Source organism: Diadema setosum, chromosome 15 (assembly GCF_964275005.1).
Source record: "Diadema setosum chromosome 15, eeDiaSeto1, whole genome shotgun sequence".
Classification (NCBI taxonomy): domain Eukaryota; kingdom Metazoa; phylum Echinodermata; class Echinoidea; order Diadematoida; family Diadematidae; genus Diadema; species Diadema setosum.
In genome coordinates, this window is record NC_092699.1 from 8,037,115 (window position 1) to 8,051,438 (window position 14,324).

General features: G+C 38.1%; 1 long non-coding RNA gene across 1 annotated transcript; it reads left to right on the plus strand.

Moving 5' to 3' along the window:
- Positions 1-1,651: 1,651 nt before the first annotated feature.
- On the plus strand, positions 1,652-12,758 carry LOC140238897 (uncharacterized). The gene is made up of 3 exons (XR_011901929.1): positions 1,652-1,662; positions 12,030-12,127; positions 12,572-12,758. It is a non-coding gene; the product is annotated as an uncharacterized lncRNA (long non-coding RNA).
- Positions 12,759-14,324: the final 1,566 nt, after the last annotated feature.

Consider the following 14,324-nt stretch of genomic DNA (forward strand, 5'->3'; position numbering starts at 1 on the left):
GAGAAAAGAGGCTCTGAAGTACAGTGTCTATTCAAGCACTTAATCTTTACCAAACCGTGCTGGCTGTGCGATGAATGGGACAAAAAAACAGGAAGTAAACCACCAGAGTAACAACAATGAAGGGATTATCAGATTACACAGAAATTAAGCATGCCTCATTAACACATTCTGTCCATAATTAAAACCAATTTTCAAAGCAGTAGCACTATCCTTTCAAAAGTTATTAGAGTTGAAAGTCAAGAGTGTGGACAAGGTTTTTCAGAAATGAAAAAGGGATTCTAAAGACACACCTAATCACACTATTCTACCGAAAATGTTCGAGATAAACTATTAAAAAAAACACACTTTCCTGCCCGTTTTATGATACCAAATTTTAGCATAATATGAAAGAAGACCCGCTCTTTCAGAAAATATGAAAAAGTCAAGTTTGGCTAGGTTGACCCATTTTACTTATTTTCAGTCCTCACGCAAAATCAGTGTGTGCGACTTTATGTTCGTTTTGAGGTGCACAGTCACAAATTATGCTAATTTATGCATAATGATGTACGAAATCAGACAATTTGGTATAAATCACTAAATAAAGCTCAAAACAGGCACATCTTTTGTGTAAATGTTCTTTTTAGTGTCCTTAGCAAATGTAAGAGAAAAAAATTGCGCAATCAGAAAAAAAAAATATTTTATTGTTTTTTTAATTTCTCATGTATTTCTTTGTTTTTTCGACTTTATGTTTTTCAATGTTTCTTCGATGAAATTTGTCCGCGACATTCTTCCGAACAAGAAAATATGTTATTAATTGATTTTAATCAATAAAACCCCCAAATAATCATGCTTTTATGAAATTTGCCTGTAAACACAGTTTGCATTGAAATTGTACAGGAATTCACGTTTTTGAGCAATTTTTGGTCTGACATGCACGTGCATATTTATGCGCAACTTTGGAACCGCGCGCTCTCAAAAGATGCGGGAGACTCGAAAGAAAAAAGTCATGAAATGTCGCGGCGATAGCTTCTCGCGATAGCGATACATTGCGCAAAACGTCGAGGGGAGGGGGGTCTTGGAGCCCCCCCCCCCCCCCGGGCCTAGTTAGGGTTAAGAGATAACAACGCACGAAATCTATTCAAATTGCTTCACTAGCAAATACTACAACACTATTAGCAGCGTCTCTGTTGATTCCGATCATAATGATAGTTTTACCTGATATGAACTCCAGTAAATGAGAAACAGGCCATTATTTCGTCGGTGTTTTCACGAACCGACGCTATTTCGATTTTGGTCAAAATTTTCAAAATCGAGATATTGGTACCAAATGAAAGTGCTTTCAAAACTCTACCAAATCCCAAAATTTTAGATCACAAAATTAATTATTCTTAATTTTATCAAAGAAAGAATAAAACGACGGTACTCGAAATATCGAGAAATTGAGAAAAAGGGGTTTCACGAACCGACGCAGTAAAGATACGCCGGTTCGTGAAACCCAAATTGCGAGGGTGAAGAGCAATGCGGGTTTTACGAACCATCGCAGTTGCATTATTTTGAGCTTTGTTCAACTTACTGGCCTAGAATTAGGTTTTGGCCCTAATTCAGATCTCAGAGTGAGAACCAAACCTTCTGAAAGACGAATGACGACCTAAGCCAGCCCACTGTCCACGAGTGAAGTGAATGGTAAGCTATAATCCTATTAAAATCATGCTCAAAATAACAGTTTCAGTTGGACTACCATAACCATTAATTGCGGTAGAGTGTAGTCCCATGTATTCAATCGCGTGATGCTTATGAAGCCTAGTCTGTAAACGCCATCCAATTTCAAATTAGATCCCAAATCATATTATTTATAGTTTCTTTTCAACTTATGTCGTTACTTCTGAGACTACTGAGTACTGTAGTCGTAACGTCTGTGTGCAAGACATGCAAGATGTCAAAGTCTCAAAGACACTCATGGCTATGCCTTGACTTGAGTTGAAAATGAAATCATGAGATTGACAAAGTAGGCCTACTAAACTAAAAAAAAGGTAAAAAGTCTAAAAGTAAAACTCAAAGGAAGAGTAAATAATAAAGTTAGACATGTTAGACTTTAACTTTCAAGTTTAACTATTAAGTCTAAGTTAAGACTTTACTTGTAATGCCAGTTACTAAAACTAAGATCAGCTGAAGTCTAAGACCAAGTCAAATTAAACACAGAGTCTATAGTCTAGCTCTAGATCTACATCTAGACTAGTGGTAATAGTAGGTAGAGTCCACCCATTTTTTCCCCCAATTTTTACTGCTCCATTCCTGAAAAAGTTACTGGTCAGTGTCCAACAGTGATTTTTCCTGGTCAGGGACCGTCGGACCAGTGCCAGTGTGCAGCGTTGGTGTAGATGTCGTCTATGACAGTATGTGGTCTAGTGATACATGTACTACCTAAACACTACGAGTAGTACTCTACAGGTTAGGTGGCTTTCCTGTACAGTGCAGTATTATAGTATACTTGTGAATTCAGCCCTAGTACCGTACTGTGTGTAGATATGTGACATTATGTCTAACGTTAGTTCGAGTGGAGTACCTTTAAAGCACAGCGGTAAGGCTTTTTTTCCCTAAAACTTGTGAATGCGGCCCAACCAAATTAGTCCATGGGTCAAGACCCGAAAAATGGGTTGTTGGTACCATCTGAGGTGGCACAACCTTTTTGGTGTCAGTTTGTTTGTCGGGCATAGATGTGCTTATCAAGCTATGATAGCATTTCCAAATGAGTAGCTTAGTCATAATAAATGAATTTTTAACCAATTTGGTCTCGTTTTTATATCCCTATACTTCTGAATCGAAACTAAACCGCTATACAAAGAAGAGCACTGCCTTCTGTAGGTGTTCTGTTGTAAACGCGGTGCGCTTAGTCTTTATTCAAGGCAGCGAAGGGAATATCCAAAGGTTATGATGTCCACAGCTGTCACGCGGTGCGCTTAGTCTTTATCTAGACCAATGTGCCGTTATCATATCTAAAGTTCCTCATAAAAGGGATTAGGCCAAGTAAAAAAAGAAAGTAGTTTCTCGTCCGGGTTTTTTGAGCAAGGCGATGAGGGAGGTCCTTACTATTTGATATCTTACTATTTTTTCGAGGATTGTCAAAATGAAAGTAATATGTGTTTCTCGTCCAGTAATTCTGAGAAAGGTAACGAGAGAGGGCTTTACTATTTTCTATATCCAATTTATGAAATGAAATATCACTCTGGTAGCTGTGTTATGAGAGACCAGGTCCCAAGTGTATGTCTTGCCTGCACTCTGTGCATTTTCAACCAAATAGATATACATGTATTGTCGCTATGTATACCATACTTGAAATGAAACTTCATGAATGCAGAAATACATTTGCTTTTTCTTTCCACTACAGATGTCAAGGGAAAATGACCATCTTAATACTGGTATTTAGTGTTGTAATGGCATTTCTGATACCAGTGTACTTGCAATTCTGATGTATTGTGCTATTAATTGAAACAGGTATAAAACATTCTATCAACAAATGTACGACTGAAATAAATTCCATGATATTCAAAACACTGCTTTATCATTGTGTTTGTGACTTTTTGTGTCCACACAGCTGGTATATTGTATCTGCATCTCTTCACAGTACAATTGTAGCACATTCAACTGGAAACTGGCTAGTACAATTGCAGATGGATGTCAAAATGATACTGATATGGCATTATACACTCTAAGAAAAAAAGGTTCTCAAATGGTTCTCGTCGGCTCCAAAATGGTTCTCATCAGATGGTTCTCGCAAAATGGTTCCGATGAGCACCTATAAATGGTTCCCAATCGAAATGGTTCCGTTCGTCACCATTTGCTAGTATGCGACCCAGTCCCCGAGTGTTATTTGTGGTACTCTTGCAGGTCAAACAATATCTTTAGGTCCACTTTCACTTTTCCCCTTGCTGTATATTCGAATGCCAGATGTAAGAATCACCAAAACTGTGGTATTGGTACAAAAATATTGTATGTGTTTCTACTGCTGTGATGATAAAAAGTACATATTGTTTTTATCGTAGACTAATGACTTCTCTGGGCTGCGTGCCAACTGACAGCTGCCACGATCCAATTTTAGCGCTCGATCAGATATGCGTACGCGCAAACGTACACATACTAGTACTGCACTGCACTGTAGGACTATAGGCATGTCTACACCTATCCAAAAACTTGTAGTTATACTAACTACGAGCGCAAAAATGCGTTCCCCTAACCACGACAAAACTTCGATGCCGTTCACACCTACATGCAGTTAGCAAAACCTCGAGGTAAACATAACTACGATAGAAAATAAAGGGGGCCTAGTTTGCCCATAGGGTTGCGTACTATTGTGGAAAAAACTGAGCGTCGTGGTTAACAAAACTCTGTTCACATCTGTCATAGTTTAAGCGCGCTGCCACAGCGCGCTTAAACTACGCGCTTAAACCACGACAACACCCTAAGAAATCTTGTGGTGTTGTCGTGGTGTCTTCGCCTTAAGGTTTTGTCGTGGTTTTCTAAACTACATGCGTCTACATCTACGCTAACTTGTAGTTTAGTGCCTCGTGGTTTACAAAACTTCGAGGTTTAGAAAACCTTAAGGTAAAGGGACTTAGGTGTGAACCTCGCTTATGTAACCGCCGCGCAGCACGCGCCGCGGCTATATTTAGCCCTGTGCTGCCTGCGGGCGCCTGCGCCTATGCAAACCTATTGTACCACCCAGCGGCAGGAGAGTGCCAATGCAATACCATGCATGCAGCAGCAGACGGCTATAGTACGTAGACGTACAGACACGTACACTTACACATTCTATGCATCACCAGTATCACACCCATAAACGAACGGCACCCGGTAACGTTAGACATTGATTTTGTCTGAAGTGGACTGGAAACGTGTCACTGTCAATTCCATTTTCGCCATGGCAGTCATCACAATTTAGGAGAATAGGTAAGATTTTTAGTTTTAATGTGGTTTTATCTCATTTTTAGATGACAGTTGTTGGTACAAAATCAACTCAAGTTAGATTCATCACTCAGTTTTCGTTTTCAGTCAGTGATTAACCTTTAACGGTTAGCTAGCATTTAGCTAGATCCTAACGTTAGTGTTAGATCTAATTTGATCGAAGCTGCTATCTTGTGTAATGTTTACCAGGTACAGTAGATCCAGACCTAACAATAACATGTTTAGGCCTAACAATTTTAACACTTTACAATTAGCAATCAATGGCCCGTGGGCTAGCCCGAACAGGCGCCGTGCGGGGCCGGAGCATGGCTGTCACGTTTTTACAGCGACTGGGCCGTGCTAAGTTACTTAGCTAGGCCTGCATGTAACGCTTATGCCTATTAGTATTAATAATAGAGTCTGCTAACTCCGAAACACAGCCCGAACGCCGAACGCAAAGATAACTGTGTACAAGGAGCGCCCCGGGGTAAGGTCTAATACCGGTAACCGTTCTACATGCAATAACTTTTGTTCTATAACTGTCATTGTTAACGTTAGAGCCAATAGAGGTCTGTCTACAGCCCAGTAGGCCTAGAAAACTGTTAGGTCAAAATCTCTTCAGTATGTTTTCAGGCTTGTTCTAAGTAAGGAGTCACGTCATGTAATGCCGTGTTCTGTTTATCGAATTATAGCGTGACTTTGTTTTATTAACGCGGTGTAGGTCTATTGTTTCTTTCAATTCATATGTCAGGGAAGTGGACACACCAACATGCACAGAAACCAGGGAACAGGAAACTCCGGCCGGGACGATGAAGCAGAACGTACGTGTTTTGGTCGCTGGTGCGGTTAGGGAAAAAGGTAGACTCTTCATTGATCAGAGAGACAGCCTGTGACAGACCGTTGACAACATCGGCCAGATCGAACCGTAGACTTAACACTAGCCAAGAATGAGCTGGGCGGCCACAAGAATTCATCGATCAGAATAAGAGCCCGGGATAGCCCATTTACAGCATCAGCCAGAACCCAGGCCTGGGCTGGTCGAGAATGAGCTGTGTGGCTAAGATGATACATCGATCAGAATGACAGCCCGTGATAGCCCGTAGACAGCATCAAACAGAACCCTGGGCTTGGCAAGAATGATCTGGGTGACCAAAAGAATACATCGATCAGAATGACAATTTTAGCCCGATAGCCCGTTGACAGCATCGACCAGAAACCTACGCTAGCCAAGAATGAGCTGAGTCAAAGAAAAAACACTGATGCTGCCAGAGAAAACCTTTGAGAAATATGTAGATAGGTAGGTAAAAATAAGTCCGTTTGCATTGACTTATAGTGTATTTTATAGCTACTCTTTCAGAATCTGCCGTCAACCAAATATTCATGTCAGGCGACTTTTTGTTGGTTTGTGTGATGGAGGGTCACATATGTTTTGTTATGATCCCAATACAGTATTTGAAGAGTTTGTTCGCAAAAACCGATAAGTCCATTTTTGAAGATTTTGAAGTATGGTCTCTGTCATAAAGTACAAAATAATACCTTTTAAATGATATATTGGTCACTACATATAAAGGTACATTTTTAAAGTTATGGTCAAAAGAAGCAAAGATTTTTTTTATTATTCTCTTTATTTTTTTAACCTTTAATCGCAAATATCTCCATTTGGCAACTATGGACTTATCGGTTTTTGCAAACAAACTCTTCATTCGCAACTTACAATGTACCAGTGATAATGTTTCACTATAATTTGCATTTAACAGCTTTGAATCGACTGTATGGGGGGGGGGGGGTAGACGTAATGAGATCAGACCAGATGCCAATCTTAGAAGTGGAGTCATTCATAGTTCTAAAGTTTAAAAGCACAAATGGAAAATGCTCTTTATACTTCTCCAGTCATTGTGTGGTCGATTTCTGCACACTTTTAAAGTTTGCACCTAGACTGGTAAAACTTATTGCATTTATACCCACGCAGGAATTACGTATTGTGTAGAGAATTGAAGATTATGTAATTTATTTCAAAGCACTGATGCACCTCTTGTCACCAGTTTATATTGCTTTTGCAGACATACAAAATGTACATGTACGTGGTGGTGGTGTTTGAAAGACTGTTGTCAAATTTGGTTAACAAAATGACAAATGCTAACAACATATTATTGTCATAGGCAGTTTATAGGACAGCAAATTCAAATCTCAGCTTTAGGCCAGCATCATATATAGTTTACTCTAATGAATTTGTTGCTCTGCTTTTAAAAAAAGTGTAAAATTTTATTGATTCCAAATGTTACATATTTTAGATCATGGTTGAGGAATTTTGTTCATTCATGCTTGTGAAACTGTGTGGGTGTGGTATCCTAGCTCTTTTCCTCTTGGGATTCTTATTATCCTTCACATTATAAACAATGTGTTCTTTTCTTCTTCTTTTTTTGTGTGTGTGAGTGTATGTTTTCGTGTGAGTGTATGTTTTTCGTGTGAGTGTATGTTTTCGTAGGACATGCTGTAAATTGTCAGAAGTCATGATTAACCTGAATTGATACTCTTCTTGTATTTGCAGTTGTATAGATGTGTCTATGGTGCTTTCAAATTGCAGAACAACAACAAAAAAGGTCACTCGTATACAAACAAAGATAAGTTAATTCAAGTACTCGACGTTATGAATGTGAAGTGAAGAAGTGTAAAGCTTATCCTATCCCAAGTATCATACTAGCAATATAATGTATGTTTTCTGTGACAATACCAAAGGTCCTGTTTAATGGGATTGTTTTCCTGCCCTTTGTAGTTGCTCTTAGGACAAGTATGCTTTAAAAGAAAAAAAAAACAACAACAACACCGAACAAACTAGCAAACATGTGGAAAAAGTTCCGCATACTACTTAAGTAATGTTCTTGACTTCTGCCTATCTTAAGACTGACACAATTACTGTATCTCATCCATGCAGGAATTATTTCACAGAGAATTGTAAATTTTGCTATGTATTTCAAAAGCCTGATGCACCTCTTGCTATTTCATATCATCTGTACAGAGATGTGTGATGGTGTTTCAAGAACTGCTCGGTACACAAATGACAAATAGTGTGGAAAAAGAATTAGAGAACAAATGAAAATATTTTGTTAAGAATATTTGACAGATTATAACATGACAAATACAAACCTCACCTTTAGATTGTAAAAGTGAAGGTGAATAAATACATTTCTGCGAATTTGTGAAAGAGCAAATTTCTATGGTTTTCAATTATTGAGTAATGTTTCATGAAAAAATATTGGTGAATGTCATGTACATGTATGTATTCATGCTTGTGAAACTGTGTGTGCATGGGTGTGTTATTCGTGCTCTTTTTTTTCCAGTGTCAATGATAATGTATGACATGCTAATGTATTGCTAATATACATGTTTTGAATGTATGTTTGACTGATGAGATGAAATTCAGATGAATTCATTTCATTTCAAATGAGTTTGTGATGCACATTTTCAATGCAGATAGGTAATGTACCTTTAAGAATGGTGCCAGTGAAGCACCTTACCAGCACTGCATGTGAAACACACCAAAAATACACAGACATCAATTCACATACTACATTCTAAGAAAAAAGAAAAAGGTTCTTTTGAGCACCATTAAATGGTTCTCAGCACTGTCACAATAGCGACACCTTTTTTGGAGCCTGTGAGAACCTTTTTAAATGGTGCCTGTCGGCACCTTTTAACATTGGTGCCCATTAGAACCTTTTCCAATGAAATGGTTCCCATGAGCACCTTTTGAAAAGAGTCAAAAAGGTGCCCATCTTTAGTCAAAAAGGTGCCCATGGGCACCTTTTAAATGGTACTCACGAGCACCATTTCATCGGGAAAAAGGTTCTAATGGGCACCTTTTGCAAAAGGTGCCGACAAGCACCATTTCAAAAAGGTTCTCACGAGCACCTAAAAGGGTGTCGCTATTGTGACAGTGCTGAGAACCATTTAATGGTGCTCAAAAGAACCTTTTTTTCTAAGAGTGTAGCATTAAACATTTAAAGATGTTTCTTCATATTCTAAAAAGACATTTGATAATCACTCATCATTTGGATGATGAATTGATTGTATCAAGCTACAGGTGATACGACTCACGGCCGTGTCCGTGAATTTACATCGTAAAGAAAAGTATTCCGCAGAAATACGAGACAAACCAGAATCCGTGGAAAAGTTATTTATTTTGTAGATACACCCATTTAATAATTCTGCATTTGCTGGAAAAGCGCATTCATTTTCTCTTCAAAATAGAACAATACATCGCCGTCAGATGCAACGTTAACAGAGCAGTGTTTGAGCCTCTACACATTCGAATGTGTTCTTGCGTGCGTGCAGACAGCTGATAGACCAGGGGGATGGGGACCCTGGCAGCTAGCTACAGACACGTATATACGCGGCCGGCACGGCCACTGCACTGGCACCGACCTTCCGACACTGCACACACGTGCACATAGTCACAATGACATGAAAATGTAAACTCGATACAATCCTCACAAGCATTTGTACAGTACAATTCATCCCTTTAAAATATGAGAAACGGGGAAAAATACGAACAATGCGCGAAATATAAGTGGAATACATGTACTAGTATCAGCGATCGTTCGCAAAAGATGTTGCCGCTATCGCGTTCACGACGTACCGAGTGCGCTGTAACAGCCCAGGCCCGCGCCCGCGCGCCCATCCAACTACAGTTCGACAGCTTTGTGGGTCATTCCTTCTTGCCGAGCTCGCAGTGTGAAATGCATGCGTTATTACATACGCACTACGGAAGCTACAGCTGTACTCAGCTAAGATAGAGGACGCGTACACATCACGATTGGTAGGTGAATTGTCGATTTTGTGTTTTCGGCGGCCGAAAAAATAGTAAATATCAAAAAAGTCGATGCGGCAACTGAAAATCGATGCGGGCGGAGAGCGGGCTTGGACGAGAACTATGAATTTCTTGGTATTTTCAGCGCCATTTTGAAAATAGTAAATAGTAAAAAAATCGATGCGGCGGCCAAAATCGATGCGCGCGAGGACGAGAAACTGGTTTCTTTTTTTACTTGGCCTTATCTATACTGTTTTTATACTACCCTATCAACAAATACATCAGTTTTAAACAAAAATCACTCTGTTCATTTACAATATCATTCATTATAATGTATCGTAGTGTACCGGTACATTGTTTTTGCATTATCTTATATTGTTGGAGGGAAATAAAGCGACATTGGCGTGGTATCAGCGTTTTCACCGTAGCGTTTTCGCCGGAAAATGATAAATAATTGAAAGATACGGTAAAATTCACGAAGAATTGCTTTTGTTGTTGTTGTTGTTTTTTAATAGATAAAAGGATATACACTGTATCATACGCTTTGGATATTTCCTTCGCCGTCTAGAATAAAGACTAAGCGTTGTGGACATCATAACCTTTGGATATTCCCTTCGCTGCCTTGAATAAAGACTAAGCGCACCGCGTTTACAATAGAACACCTGTGAACATACCATAGAGCTGCATTTTACAGCTCTATGGAACATACAGAAGACAGTGCTCTTCTTTGTGTAGCGGTTAGTTTCGATTCAGAAGAATAGGGATATAACAACGAGACCAAATTGGTTAAAAATTCATTTACTATGACTAAGCTACTCATTTGGAAATGCTATCATAGCTTGGTAAGCATATCTATGCCCGACAAACAAAATGACACCAAAAAGGTTTTGCCACCTCAGATGGTACCAATATCTGGCCTGGCCCATGGACTAAATGGCGTTTACATATTTACGCGTGATTGATAGTGATACAGTAGCGCTGTCGATTTCCACAGCAGCCATACATAATCTTTTGTCCTTTCTTCTTTCCTTTTTTTTCCCTTTGTTCTTTCACCCTTTTTATTCTTGGAATCGAAGGACTTCTAAGAAATGTCCCTCGACTGATTTAACCAGGACTCTTGAGTCCTGGTAAACCTAACCTAACCGAGTAACCGTTAACATTTGTTAGGCCTAACATAACAGATAAAACACTGACTTAGCCCTGTATTGACTTTGTCTTTGGCCGACTTACTGAGATGGCGAGTCTAACTCTTTAACGTTAGTCTAAACGTAGTCGTTAGATCTGTAAGTGTCAGTGCCGGTTATTGTATATGGTGCCATCTCTAACGTACGTTAACAAGTTGATGTTAGTTATCTATGTCAACTTACTGATTCAGTAATAGTGGTACTGTCATCCTGTTGGATATCGCCGCAATATCATCCGTGACGTGTTAATTTCGTGTCACAAAGACAAAAGTTGCCAAGATCTAATAGTATTAGATGTCTAGATCTAGATGTAGTCTAGATCTATAATATAAATTTTGTGAACCACTGGTAACTTAAAAGTGAAAGGTCTAGACTTCACTTAGTCTATAATTAGACCAGACATTCATGAGGCAAAGGCCTATTTAGTAGATCTATTCTTATTCTATTTTAACGTCAATTCCTACTAACTCGCCACGTGTTATTCCTAAGGCCAAGGACTTCCGGGTTAGTGATTTGTTTTCATAAATACCAAACAGCAGACATGTTTCATTTGCATTCTTGCGCAGACTTCATGAAAATATGTGCAGTATCAAACAAATATGATGCACATGACAATGCCAGTGTTTTATAGGTGAATGGTTAATACCTTTAAAAGCTGAATGATAATGTAGAGTCTAGGTCTAATTAAGATGTTATAGTCTCTGATAAGAAACAGGTTTGATTGTCATAGACTGTTTCCCAAATGCAGGTACATGTAGTAATATTCAGCTATTTCAATGCAATGCCTTGTTTACAAATGCATGTAGATTTATATTCATGTGAATGATAATTCAATTTCTACATGAGACATACTAAGTGCAAAACATAATATCTTGCATCAGTAAAATGTGTAAATGACGAGACAATTTGAATATGCATCAAATACGAACAGCAGCATTTTTGACATTCTTTGATCCTGCATAGGCCTACCATTTTGTTTTATGTTTAATATGAATAGAGCAAAATAATTTCAACTTCAGTTTTGTTGGCTGATTTTTTTTTCTTCTCAAAATTAAAGTTGTATCTTGTGCCATGATGTTTGATTTTAATCAAAAGTTCTCAATTTCTTTCTTTTCTTTCAGATGACTGGTGCCATGTAGTAGCGAAGAACTGGACTGTCTCAGAAAAGAAAAGGACAAGTACAGGGTCGTGTACATCACCAACGGATGTGAATACAATGGTAATGTAGAGTCTAGGTCTAATTAAGATGTTAAAGTCTCTGATAATAAACAAGTTTGATTGTCTTAGACTGTTTCCCAAATGCAATTAGTAATATTCAGCTTTTTCAAAGCAATGCCTTGTTTACAAGGACATGCAGATTTATTCATGTGAATAATAATTTAAATTCTACATGAGACTTACTAAGTGCTAGACATAAGATCTTGCATCATTAAAATATGTAAAAGGCGAGACAATTTGAATATGCATCAAAGACGAACAGCAGTATTTTTTTGACATTCTTTGATCCTGTATACCGCTTTGTTTCATGTTTAATATAAATAGAGCAAAATAATTTCAACTACAGTTTGGTTGGCTGATTTCTTTTTCTCAAAATGAAAGTTGTATCTTGTATCATGATGTTTGATTTTAATCGAAAGTTCTTAATTTCTGTCTTTTCTTTCAGATGACCGATGCCATGCAGTAGCGAAGAGCTGGACTGTTTCAGAGAAGAAGAAAAAAGTACAGCATCGTGCTGATCATCAAGGAATGTGAATACAATGGCTTAGGAAAGAAGACAATCTACAGATAGGATAGAAGGGAGAAATTGGGATGAAGGGCGACAACATAAGGACGGTATATCTACAGTGAAATTTGATTGTAAAGTGGAAACATGAAAGGAGATCCTAAGATTGAAGGTGAAAACAATGCATTCCATTCTGTGATGTCGTAATTACAATTTTGCTACACTTTAATAACACTACAGAGAGACATTTATAAGGAAAGCTTCATGTGGATATGGAATGTTAGATTTTTTTTTAAGTGTTCATTAGTATGTATTTCATGATGATAAATCTTGAAGGTTTTGTGTGGTAATCATAACCTTGTGATAAATCTTGATAGATTTCTAAGTGCACATTGGCAATATTTAGATGATGCTGTAATCAGATTAAGTTCTATTCTCCTTTATTCTTTTATTTATTGTTTTGTTGTCTTCAACCCACTTTGAATGTGTCACGTATGATTCTTATAAACATGGGAACATGCACTTCATGTAACTGATAGGACTTATAACAAAATGACATGATTATTCAACCATCACTAGACAGTTCTGTTATAAGATGTTCTTTATCTAAACTGAAATTGTAAATTATGATACGTGTATGTTCCCATGCAAACTCACAACAAAATACAGAAATTTGATTTCTTTTAATAATAATTCATTATGTCTCTAAATTTACAATTAAAGAAAGTGATTGCAATAAGGATGTCAAACATTGTATATTGAAATAATAGATTATTCATTTGTCTCCATCCGTAGTAACGCACGCAACTGCAGTGTGCAGTTTGTAGGCTGCTGTGAAAAAAAAAAATCACAGGCAGCCCAAGCAGGATTTGAACCCACGACCTCTGGATTACTAGACCAGCGTCATAACCACTAGACCACCGGAGTGCCCTGGCGCTACCTTTACACATGAATAATTAAGTATAGAAGGGCTTGGGGGCGCTCCGAAGTTTACTGCTCTTATTAAATATGTACATGTCATTTGCAACTCAACTAAAGATGATTAAACACACTGAAATTCTTACTTTAAATGATATTCATAATCTGTTTTTTTTTTTTTTTGCTTTAATAGCTTGGGATGTACACTTTATACACTGTATCGGTCTACATTTCGCCTACAATATGGAATTCTTTACTTCGAGACGTTTGTTTTTAACAAACAAAAAATTAAGAGTCCTTTAAAGGTGCTGTAAAACAGTGGTGTTTGTTTGTTTGTTTGTTTTTTGGTGGGGGGGGGGGGTCAAATTAGCCTTGGCCCCTCTCCGCCGTCTTTTTTTGTAGTTTTGCTGATGACCTTTCTTTTTAATTATTTTAGCCACACACAATTTTGGCTGAATTTCCCCACCCCTCTTGTGAATTTGCTAGTACATGTACTAAAACACATTCTCAGAATGTGTTTATAGTACTGGTGGATTAAGGATTCACAGGGAGGGGGGGGGGGGTCGGCCAAAATTTCTCTTTTCTCATATGTGACCGTGCACCTCAAAACGAACATAAAGTCGCACACACTGATTTTGCGTGAGGACTGAAAATAATTGAAATGGGTCAACCTAGCCGAACTTGACTGTTTCATATTTTCTGAAAGAGCGGGTCTTCTTTTACATTATGCTAACATTTGGTATCATAAAACGGGCAGGAAAGTGTGTTTTTTCAG